General features: G+C 39.2%; 1 long non-coding RNA gene across 2 annotated transcripts in view; it reads right to left on the bottom strand.

The window, feature by feature from the left end:
- Positions 1 to 317: 317 nt before the first annotated feature.
- LOC129392776 (uncharacterized) overlaps positions 318 to 11,908 on the bottom strand; it is a 13,883-nt gene continuing 2,292 nt past the window's right edge. For both annotated transcript variants that reach the window (XR_008619318.1, XR_008619319.1), the window contains exons 3-4: positions 3,807 to 3,950; positions 318 to 1,062 (exon numbers count right to left, since the gene is read on the bottom strand). This is a non-coding gene — a long non-coding RNA (uncharacterized lncRNA). The remainder of the gene's footprint in view (positions 1,063 to 3,806; positions 3,951 to 11,908) is intronic.

The raw sequence follows: 11,908 nt of genomic DNA, 5'->3' as shown, positions 1-11,908 counted from the left end.
AAACCAATAGATGACATCCCAAATATGAATCAATGACTAGCAGTATAGTGATATATTTAGAGACATATATCAGAATAAATAATAATGAGATTGAAAGCAAGTAGTGTGGCTTAGAGGTGGGACGTGGCAGTTTTCAGTATAACTACTGTTAAACTTTTCCATAAACATGTGCCTAAATTGACTTGATAAAAAGTTTCAAATGGAAATGAGAGTTGAGATTTTGAAAGAAATTATTTTGATTTTCTACTTAACCTGAATTCAGTCACATACCAGGTTTTATTTTACATTTAAAACAAACAACAACAAAAAATCAGCTTCCAAATTTATTGCATCAAATCAAACAATAATTAAGTTCTTTCTTATTTACTGTCTTAGTCCGTTCAGGCTGCTGTAACCAAATGCCACAGATTGCATAGCTTATGAACAACAGAAATTTATTTCTCACAGTTCTGGAGGGTGGGAAGTCCAAGATCAAGCTGCCCACGTGGTCTCATGCTGGTGACGGCCCTCGTGCTGGTTCACAGCCCACATCTTCTCCCTGTGTCTTCACATGGTGGAATGGGCAAGGGTACTACTCTATGGGGTCTCCTTATAAGGGCACTAATTCCATTCATGAGGGTTCCACCCTCATGACCTAAGCATCTCCCAAAGGCCCCACATACTAATGCCATCACATTGGGCATTGGGAATTCAACACATGAATTTGGGGAGGGGACACACAAAACACTCAGTCCACAGCATTTACCTATCAGTCTGTGAACTGGTGTTCTATGGCTATGTTTACAAAGATAAAAATGCAGTAAGAAGCAAGTGCTTCCCCACCCTTGTGGACACAAATGACTCCTAATGAATCAGACCAGGATCAATAAGGCTCTTCCCTCATGTTGGGCTGCACCCCGCAGGCCTGCCCAGCCTCAAGACGGAAGGAAGGGCCCGGAGTCAGTGACAGAGACATCGATGGTTTAATGGATGGAGGAGGTTACATGCCCGAAGCAAGGTCCTGGAAGTACACCCCACTGTGTGCGGCGGACTGTGGGCAGGACGTGGCAGCAGTCTTTGTTCCTGGGGGAGCAGGAGGTTACCAGTTACAAGGGTTGGCTCATCGGTTACCAGGGAAACCAGCAGAGGGGCACACCCCTCATCAAACCTTTGATAAGAACCATCAGGGCCGGGGGCACTCACTGAAATATGATTGTTTTGAAGGAGCAGAAGCCCAGGGGAGACTGAGCCCTTGAGAAAACATGAGACCTAAGCTACCTACTCTGCCTTCAAGACCCAGTGCATCATCTAAATTAACTAATATTTTTCCTTAACATATCGAAGATATGACTTCACTGACTTCTGGCTTCTACTGCTGCTGGTGAGAAGTCAGGCATCCGTCTGAACAGCAGCCTCTTTCTGGGTGATCTGTTTTTTCTCTACAGCTTCGTTTAAGATCTTGACTTTGACTTTCAGTGTTCTACATTTTCATGATGTGTCCTGGTAGGTATTCCCTCTTACACATTCTTTTAGGAACTCTGACTTCCTGAATCTCAGCACTGGTATCTTTCATCAATTCTGGTCATTTTCTTATCCACCGTCCATCCCTTCAAACATCGACCCTCCCGTCTCCCTCTTCATTCTCTCTCCTCCTTCTGGGTCTCTGATTAAAGACTGTCCATCTCTTTTAAGCCTCCGTGATGTAGTCCAGCATTTATTTATATCTATTTTCTAGCTCACTAATTCTCTCTTCTGCTGGGTCTTATTTGCTGTTAAATTCAGACAGTGAGTTTTTAAATTTCATTTATGATACTTTTATTTCTAGAGGAAGTTTTATTTGACTTTTTCAAATCTGCTTGATCATTTTCACGGTTTCTTTTCCCTTGCTCATAAGTTTAACCTCTTATTTATTTCTTTAGATATGACTCTTTTACAGTCTGTTTTTGACAATTCCAGTATCTGAAATCTTTTCATGTTTCATAATGATGTCCTTAGTTTCTGCTGCCTCTCAGTCATGGTCACTTGCTTCATTATTATTTTGGTATTTCTTATATAAATTAGTATCTCCTGGAAGTTTTTCCAAAGGAATTTTTCGAGATTTAGCTTGAAGGTGGTTTCCTTCAGAGAAATCCTCCAAAAAGGGTTTGGGTTTCTGTTTGCCAGATGCCAGTGGGTACGACCAACCCAAGATCACTTTAAATCAAATTATAGGCTTGAGAATTTTTCAAAGATTTCAGTTAGTCTAAATTTTGCCTGCAAAACGGTGTGAGGAAGAGATGGGTATAGACATGGTTTCAAAGGGGACACTTTCTTTCCTTTACTCGGCATTCAGTTTCAATCAGGTAATTTTCTTTGGTGTCCACTGGGTGTCAAGATAAATTCTAACTCAATTTTACATGGGTAGCCTTTGGGGGAAGGGGTAGTCCCAGCTGTAATGATGGGGTCTCCTATTAAACACCGCACCTTGGGCAGCTCTAAGCCATGTTTTCTGCCCCTTGAAGCTGTGGAAACAAAAGCTTTAGGTCACCAACGTCCAGCAAATATTCTTTAGTACTCTGCTCATCCCTGCACATTTCTACTTTCACTTGTTTTGGCCTCTGATGAATCCTTATTTTTATAACAGCTTCTCAGTACAGGCTTTTAAAATTTTGATTGCATTTTAGCCCGACATTTATTGTTTTCAGAGGAACAATGGATAAGAGCTGCAAGTCTGCCACCCTGTTGGAAATAACTGTCTGAAATTATTTGTTTTCCCAATTGCCTCCCCTGATATTGAACTATTTGTGAACAAGGGACCACGTCCTGTTTATGCATCACCTGTCCCTGTGTGAGGAGCTCAGTAAGGGTTTGCTGATTAAAATTATGAGTGAATACAATTTTGATTAAAGCACCCCTTCAAAGGGATACACTTTTATTTTCTTTGATAACTAGAAATTTAGTGAGTCATGTTCTTGAAGTTTTTTCATTAGCAGAAAATGACTTGTGCTACAACTTGCTCACTCTTTTCTTGGGAAGAGAAAAAAATTTTAAGGTAAGGTGGCAGTACATTCAAGACGAAATCTGGAGGAAAGAGGATAGTATAGAAGAATTTAGCATGCTCAGAGAAACTTCATGACGTTATAAACCTCCAGAAAAAAGAACTGGCATTTCATTTTGCCTCAGTCATTAGATAGAACCCTATATTAAACCCTGGTTATTTTTTTTTAATAAAGGAGGCTTAGCAAACTCATGGTTAGGAAATACACTTGGAATGGACACATAATTTAAGTGGAAAAAACAACCCAGAGTTTAGTGACCAAATATTTTCTTACATGGTAAGAACCCCAAAATCTTTACATGAACACAAATCCACTCAAAGCAGACATTCCCCTGGACAGACATTGTACTTCCAAATTAGGAAGAGGAGTACCCCCTGCTTCATTCAGCTGCAGGTGCCACAAATAAATCAATATATATGGTATACATACATATATACCATATATATATACCATATATATGTACCATATATATGGTATATATATACTTTATATACGCCTGCACAGACTTGTTTTAGCTTAGCAATTCTGAAATGAGTATCTGGGACCTGGAGTAGTCACAGAAAGACCCAGAACTTGGGTAAGAAAAGTAATATGGGGAAAAAGAATTATATCAGCTAAAGGAGGCAGGATTTTTGGTTCTGGGAAGATAGCAGCCTTGGATCCCATGTATAGCCTCCCACTAATAACATATAGAAATGCAGGATAAAATATACAGCTTTTAAAAAAATCTATGGCTGTTGCAGTAGAAAATGGTATGGTAGTTCCCCCAAAAATTAAACATAAAATTACCATATGATCCAGGAACTCCACTTTTAGGTATACCTCTGTGCCCAGAAGAATTGAAAACAGGGACTTGGAGAGATGTTTGTACACCCATTTTCATAGTAGTGTTATTCACAATAACAAAAAGGTGGTAGAAGCCCAAGTGTCCATCTATGGATGAATGGAGAAACAAAACATGGTCTATACATACAATGGAATATTATTCAACCTTAAAAAGGAAGGAAATTCTGACACCTGCTACAGCACGGATGAAGCTTGTGGATAGTATGCTAAGTGAAATAACTGAGACAGAAGAGGACAAATACTGTATGATTCTCCTTATGTGAGTTACCTAGAGTCATCAAATTCACTGAGACAGAAAGTAGGATGGTGGTTCTGGGGGTGGGGGGAGGGAGACAGTGGCGAGTTAGTGTTAAGTAGCTATGGAGTTCAAGTTTGGGAAGATGAAAAAACGTTCTGGAGATGGAAGGTAGTAATGGTTGCACAACAGTGTGAAAGTACTAAGTGCCACTGAATTGTACGCTTAAAATGGTTTAAATGGTAAATTATATGTTATGAATATTTTATCATAACACAAAAAAATCTATGGCTGTGCTCAAGAGCAAAACGGAAAAGCATACAAGTCAGAAGCTGGGAGGGGGCTGTGGGCCGCTGAGGTAGGTGTATGACCTCATGCCCCAGCCAGGGTGGTGTGGGGTGGTGTCAGGGGGAAGATATCTAATCTGGTTAGCTAGCAATTCGACCACTGATGGACTGCTAACTCAATGAAAACTGGGACTAATAAACCCTGCCCCCGGGTCCAGAGACACAAGTTGGAAGTTGTCTCAGCCATGACTCTCGCTGGGAAATCAGGAGACTAAATCAATAAATAATTCTCCCATGAAAACTCAGCATCTCAGGCCTGTGTGTTCAGAGTTTGCTCCGCGCTGCATTTGTGGTATGGGAAATCCCTGCGCTGAAGGGTAATGTAATAAAATCGCTCGTGGGCTGTGCTGGCTCTGGGGTGTTCAGAAGAAGCAAACAGAACACACTGGAGGGACCCTTGACAACTCAGGCTGCCAGGAGTCCCAAAGGAAAATAAAGTCCCTCTTGTAATCCCATATTACAAAATGCACAGGGAAATGATTCATGGTGAATGAAAGTCAACAGAAAAAGGAAACATGAAAACTACAGCCCAAAAATGTAATTGAAAAATAATCTGAAGGAGAACCCAATGTGACATGAAGAAGAAAGAAAGGTATTAAAGAGTATGAAAAAAATAAAAGGTGTTAAGAGAACTGATGAACTGGAAGCCTGTCTAGGTATACTGCCCAGAACACAGATGGGAAGATACTAGAAGACAGGAAATTTAGCAGACATGGAATATAGATAGAAGAAATTCAACATACAGTTGGCCCTTGAACAACACAGGTTTGAACTGAGCAGTCCACTTTTACATGGGTTTTTTTCAATAAATATATACTGCAGTACAGCACAATCTAAATTTCTTGAATAGAATTCCACGAATCCTTGGATGCGGAGCCGTGGGTCTGGAGGGCTGACTGTAAAGTCATATGCAGGTCTTCAACAGCACGGAGGGTCGGCCTCCCTAAACCCCACTTGCTCAAGGGTCAACTGTATATCTAACAAGAATTCCAAAAAGAGGGACTAATGATAGCGGGGTAGAAATGATGTTCATATGATAATAGTTGACAATTATCCAGACTTGATAAAAAAAAAATCTTCAGATTAAAGAAACACAGGAAACCTAAGCATAATAAATACAAATAAATTCACACGTAGACTCATTGCAGTGAAATGAGGAAACCAAAATATTCAGGAAGAAAAAATAAATGATCAATAATAGAACAACAACTTAAATGGCAGCAGAATTTCTAACAGTATTATCAGAGGCTGGAAGACATGGAGTAATAGCTTCAAAGTAGTGAGGGAAAATAACAGCAACTTAGAATTCTGTTATCCGAAGAGTAAAGATGATGGGAAAAAATTAGCTATATGATGTTTATAAGAAACATACCGAAAATACAATGAAAAGTTGAGTGATGAAGGATTGAAAGCTATTATATACCAGGCAAATATTAACTGGAAAAAGCCACTGTGTTGACCTAAGTAGCAGATAAAAGAATAATTCAGGCAAAATATGCTGTTAAGGATAAAAAGGACACTACACATTAATAAAAGGGAAACTTTATCAGAAAGCTGTATTAATCATATACTGTACCTAACAATTTAGCTTCAAATTATATAAAGCAAAAATTGGTGGAAAACAAAAAGAAATTTACAAACCAGTATAGTGGAAGATTTTAATATTCCTTTCCCAGAATTGACAGATTAAGCAGACAAAAAGTTAGTAACGATAGAGACTATTTGGACGACTACAATTAACAAGCTGATCAAAGGGAGGTGTGTAGAACCCTGAGAATTATAGAATACTCACGTTTTCAAGTATACATGGAATATTTTAAATAGGTTGACCATATAGTATGCTACTTACCAAGTCCGAACCAACGCCAAAGAATTGATATCCTACAGCCTACATCACAATAAAATTAAAAATCAACAACAACAAAATGATTTAATATGATTGGAAATTTTTTTTTTTTTTTTTTTTTGTGGTACGCGGGCCTCTCACTGTTGTGGCCTCTCCCGTTGCGGAGCACAGGCTCTGGACACGCAGGCTCAGCGGCCATGGCTCACGGGCCCAGCCGCTCCGCGGCACGTGGGATCTTCCCAGACCGGGGCACGAACCCGTGTCCCCTGCATCGGCAGGCGGACTCTCAACCACTGCGCCACCAGGGAAGCCCTGGAAATTTTTTTAAAATGTATTTCTAAGCAACCAATGAGTAAAGAAGAAATAAGGGAATTTTAGAACCAAATCATAATACAAACATCAAAAACGAAGTCTGGAAAACAGCAAGTGTTGTGTGGGTAAATGTTTTCCAAGAGGCTCTCAGTGTTGGGTGAGGTGTGTGTGGGGGTGGGTGCAGAGGGCAAGGAAGGTACGATTCATAGCATTTGCCCATCCATACTGTAAGTATCCCACCAGGTCTGTTTCAAGCTACCAACCAAGGGTGGAGGTGGAATTGGGAAGAAATACACAAAATGAACTCTCACAGCCCAAAATGAGCCGGCTACCCTTCGTTTCAGTACACCACTGTAAACAACTGAAATCTATCTTTAAATGCACATAAGAAACAAAGAAGAAGGGTTGGAAAAGACTGTACTTAGCATGTAAATCAAAGGTTAGAAAAGGAACAGGGCAGCAGAGTAAACCCAAAGGAATTAGAAGGAAGGAAATAATAAAGATAAGAGCAGAAGTTGATAACATTACAAACAAAGACACAGTCGAGAGGAGTAACAAAAGGAAAAAAATGGCTCTTTTGGAAGGCAAATTAAATAGGCAAACATCTGGCCAACATGATCAGAAGAAGAGAAATTAAAGTAAAAATAAACAATACTCTGAACAGAAAGAACATAATAGAGATACAGTAGAAAAATAAAAGATAAATACTATGAACAATGCGAATAAACATGAAAACGCAGATGAAAAGGGCAATTTTCTGGAAAAATGTAACAACAAAACTGACTCAAGAAGAGATATGAAATGTGAGCGTACACGTTGCTATCAGAGAAACTGAATCAGCCCACCTGCCCCCTGCCGCGCTCCCCAAGACATACACAGGCACGATCGCCAAGCCTGGTTGGTCTTACAGGTAACTTCTGTCTTCAAGAGATGGATAATTTTAATATCGTAAAATTGCTTCAGAAAAGTAGAAAAAAAATCCACCCAGCTCATTTTATGGGGCCATTAAGCCTTGAGACAAAACTAAAAACATTAGGCTCCTTTCATACATGCACAAAGAGACAAATGTAAGAAATCACCCATTATTTTTTAAATCTGGCAAAGCAATCGCTTAACTCGTTGTTAATTAAGATTTATCCAAGAATGTAAAGACGCCATAGAAGGTAGATTAATATCATCATCACATTAACAGATGAAAGGAGAAAGATCATTTCAATAGATGCAGAAAAGACATTTAATACAATCCAGTAATCATTCTTGATTAAACAAAGATACCTCCCTCAAATAAATAAATAAATCCTCTCAAGTAAACTAGGAATAAGTGGGAACTCTCTCAACTTAATGAAGTATGTCTTCAAAAGCCCGTTGCAAATACTGACATTAAATGTCAGACTACAGGTCCTAGCTAAGATAATGAGAAAATAAAAGAAAAAGTTAAAAGATTGAAATGTTTATAGCAGCCTTATTCATAATGGCCCCAAATTCAAAACAACCCAATTCTATTGACGTGGAGATGGGATAACAAACTGTGGGAGATCCAAACAATGGAATATTATTCAGTCATACAAGGATGGATTACTGATGCAGGCAACAATATAAATGAAATTTAAGACAACACTGTGCCGTGCAGAAGCAGCCAGTACCCAAATAAAATATCCTGTGCGATTCCATTTCTATAAAGTTCAAGAACAGGAAACACCGATTGATAGCCACAGAAAAGCAGACTGTTGGTTGCCTAGGGCTGGAAGGTGGGAACTGACTGCAAAGGAATGTCTTGGAGTGATGAAAATGCTCTATATCTTGACTGGGGTGTTCATTACACAAGTGTGTATAGTTGTCAGAACTAACTGAACTAAATAATTAGGACCTATGCATTTTATTGGTTGATAATTATATCTCAGTTTTAAAAAGCACAATAGACACGAAAAGCTAAAGACTGCAGAAAAGGTATAACGTAATTAGTACAAAGAATACATGTCTACATAGAATATCCAGGAGAATCTGCAAATAAATATTAGTACTAATAAGAAAGTTCAGTAAGTTTGCTAGAAATCAATATACAAAAATCAATAGTTATTGTTAAAGGACATTATTAACCACAGCAATAAAACTTTTAAGGTGTCCAGAAGTAAATCTAACAAATGGTGTGTCAGATTTTTATGGAGAAAGCAAGAAAACCTTATGGGAGGGGGAAAGAAATAAAGGATCTACTATATTCATGGATGGAAGGGTTTGGTATTTTAAAGACTGCAATTTTCCCCAAATTAACCTATAAATTCAATACAATTTCAATAAAAATCACTGAAGAGTTTTTCAAAGAACTTGACAAGAAAATGCTAAAAAATTGCAAAGAAGAGGGAGGAGGAGAGGTGGAGGAAGAAAAAGAAAAGGGGACTATCCTTTTGCATATTGGTACCCACTATAAAGTGTTAGTAGTAATTTGAACAATGTGATATTGCCACGGGGAACCTTAGAAATAGAATCACTCAGGGCTTCCCTGGTGGCGCAGTGGTTGAGCGTCCGCCTGCAGATGCAGGGGACACGGGTTCGTGCCCCGGTCCGGGAGGATCCCACATGCCGCGGAGCGGCTAGGCCCATGAGCCATGGCCACAGAGCCTGTGCTCCGCAACGGGAGAGGCCACAACAGTGAGAGGCCTGCGTACCGTAAAAAAAAAAAAAAAAAAAAAAAAAAAGAAAAAAAAGAAATAGAATCACTTAGATATAGAAATTTGAAATATGGCAGAGATGGAATTTCAGGTCACTGCGCAAAGGATGAGAGTATTCAATAAATGATGCTGGGACATCACCGTACAGGAAAAGATAGGCCCAACTATTCATGTGAAAGAGGGTAAAATTGGATATCTATCTCTTTGTCACAGCCCAAATCATCTAAATGTGAAACTAAAATTTAAAAGAAAATATAGGAGGCTATCTTGATGACATCTGAGTACTGTCATTCCTATTTAAGATGCCAAAAGCATAAACCATATTGAGAAAAGAAAATAATGAGAATATAACTATATCAAACTAAGAACTTCTGTGTATCAGGACAACAATGAAAAGAACGTCAAATAAGAAAAAAAAGAAAAGAAAAGAAAATCAGTAGCTACTATAAGGTGTATACAACCCATATAACTAGCTTTATATAATCGGAATATAATAGAATTCCTTAAAAACCAGGCAAACAATACGAGCAAAAGGAAGCACAAATAAACAAATGGAAGATGCTTCAACCTCTCTGGTAATCAAAGCAAAATTCACACTAGAACAATAAAATACAATCCCATACTTATCAACTGGCAAAAATCAATAATCAATAATCAATCAATAAATCCAATACTAACAAGAATGGGTGGGGCTACTGGGAATTGGGAAGTCTTATACGGTACCAGCATGGCTACAAATTGGTACTACTACTTTGAAGAGCAATTCTGGAATAACTAAAAAAAACAATTGCTGATGTGGAAAATCTACCAACCAGAAATTAGACTTCTCGATGTTTGCCAAAGGGCAACAAACGCACAAGGAAATACGTGTGTGACTGTTCACTGCGACATGGTTCACAATAGGAAAACCCACAAATGTTATCGAATCATATACCTTAAAAAACATACAAATAAATCCGATGTATATTTATCACGGACGCACACATACTTAGAGGAAGTATATAATGATCCCCAGCAACACTGGGATAGTGGTGGGATATGGGAAACCACATTGCCTGGGTTGGAATCCTGGCTCCTCTGGTTACCACACGTGTGGCCTTGGTTAAGTTACTTAACCAATGTTTCCTCAGCCCCTCATCTAGAAAAGGGGGGATAAAAATAGTCTGTATGTCCCATGTCTACTGAAGGCTTTAAAGGAGCTAATGTATGTAAAGTGCTCAGATAATGGCCAGTATATAGTAGATGTGCTGCTTCTGTTGCCATCATTATCATAATCATTCTCATTGTTGTCATTATTCTCATCGTCAAGACAGTGGGATGGGGAGGGTGGGGAGGCATGGAGATAAATCTATAGCTTTATCCATGAGGACATACGGCTACATGCGAACACACAGTAAACCTGAGTTTAATGTGAGTATGTGGCTGAGGGTACCAACTACAGGATTACTTGTCATAGAAATGTCTAGACTTTGCTGTGTGTTTCAAATAGTTCCTATTAAAAGTTTTTTTTAAAGTAAAAGGACAACTGATCTGTGCAATATTATGGAGAAATGTTTAAACTGCCTTGTGTATTGTATCACTGTGAGAGGAAGGTATTGTAGAAACATACTTTTGGACAAATGCTTGATGCCTAACTAGCTGCTAGGCAACCACAAGTTACAAGTTAATTGTGAGAGGGAAAAGCCAGGGAAGTGAAAAGTAATTTTTTCCAGGAACATCTGAGATCCTGAAGCAGCAGAAATATGTGCCATTTATAGGTAGGACATAAAAACTGAGCTCCTGGAAATGCCAAAGAAATACTGTTTGTTGATATAAGTATCCAAAAAAATTATTCCCTGAGAAAACAATTATAGTAACCTGTAGAACATTCGTTCACTTTTCAAATGAGTATTTATTGAGCTTCAGTTATGCATACATATATATTTTCAGTTTGTCTTTTTGCCTGAGGCATATTTCCCAGCTATTTAAAAAAAAATAGGAAAAAGAAAGAAAACTTTACATCCTTGAAGTGCATCTGTCACAATCAAGGGTTTTGGGGATATATATCTAGAAAGGTTACCCGTCAAGATGTTTCTGGCAACAAGAAGCAAATGCCACCTACAAATGGCAGAACCAGTAGGGGTTTGCTGCTCTCTCACCTGAGAAGCCGGAAGGTGATCAGTCCTGTGTGGATTCAACTGCTCCCCATTATCCACAAGTCCTGGGCCCTTCCTGCCTCTCTGCTCTGTCATCCTGTGTGTCAGGAGTGCTTCCACTCAAGGTGGCGACATGGCGGCTGCTCGAAGGCGGAAAGCACGTTGGGTAGCAGACCTCTTGCCCATCTCCTATTTTATTGGGTAGAAAAATCTTTCCCAGAAGCCCCTCAGGAGAATTTGACTTCCATCTCAGTGACCAGAACAGGGTGACGTGGATGTTCCTAAACTGTTCATTGGCCAATAGAATCGGGATGACCACGACTGTTAGACCCACCACCAATCTGTCACCTGGGACTGGGACTTTCCTCTTTTAGTATATTACCCCTTGTATCCAAACAAAACTTGGGTTATGTTATCAAGGAGAAAAGCTACAAAGAGGATCTATGGGGCTTCCCTGGTGGCGCAGTGGTTGAGAGCCCGCCTGCCGATGCAGGGGACGCGGGT

This window comes from Physeter macrocephalus, chromosome 14 (assembly GCF_002837175.3).
Source record: "Physeter macrocephalus isolate SW-GA chromosome 14, ASM283717v5, whole genome shotgun sequence".
Taxonomy (NCBI): domain Eukaryota; kingdom Metazoa; phylum Chordata; class Mammalia; order Artiodactyla; family Physeteridae; genus Physeter; species Physeter macrocephalus.
Note: the sequence above shows the minus strand (reverse complement) of the source record. Positions and strands in the feature narration are given on the sequence as shown.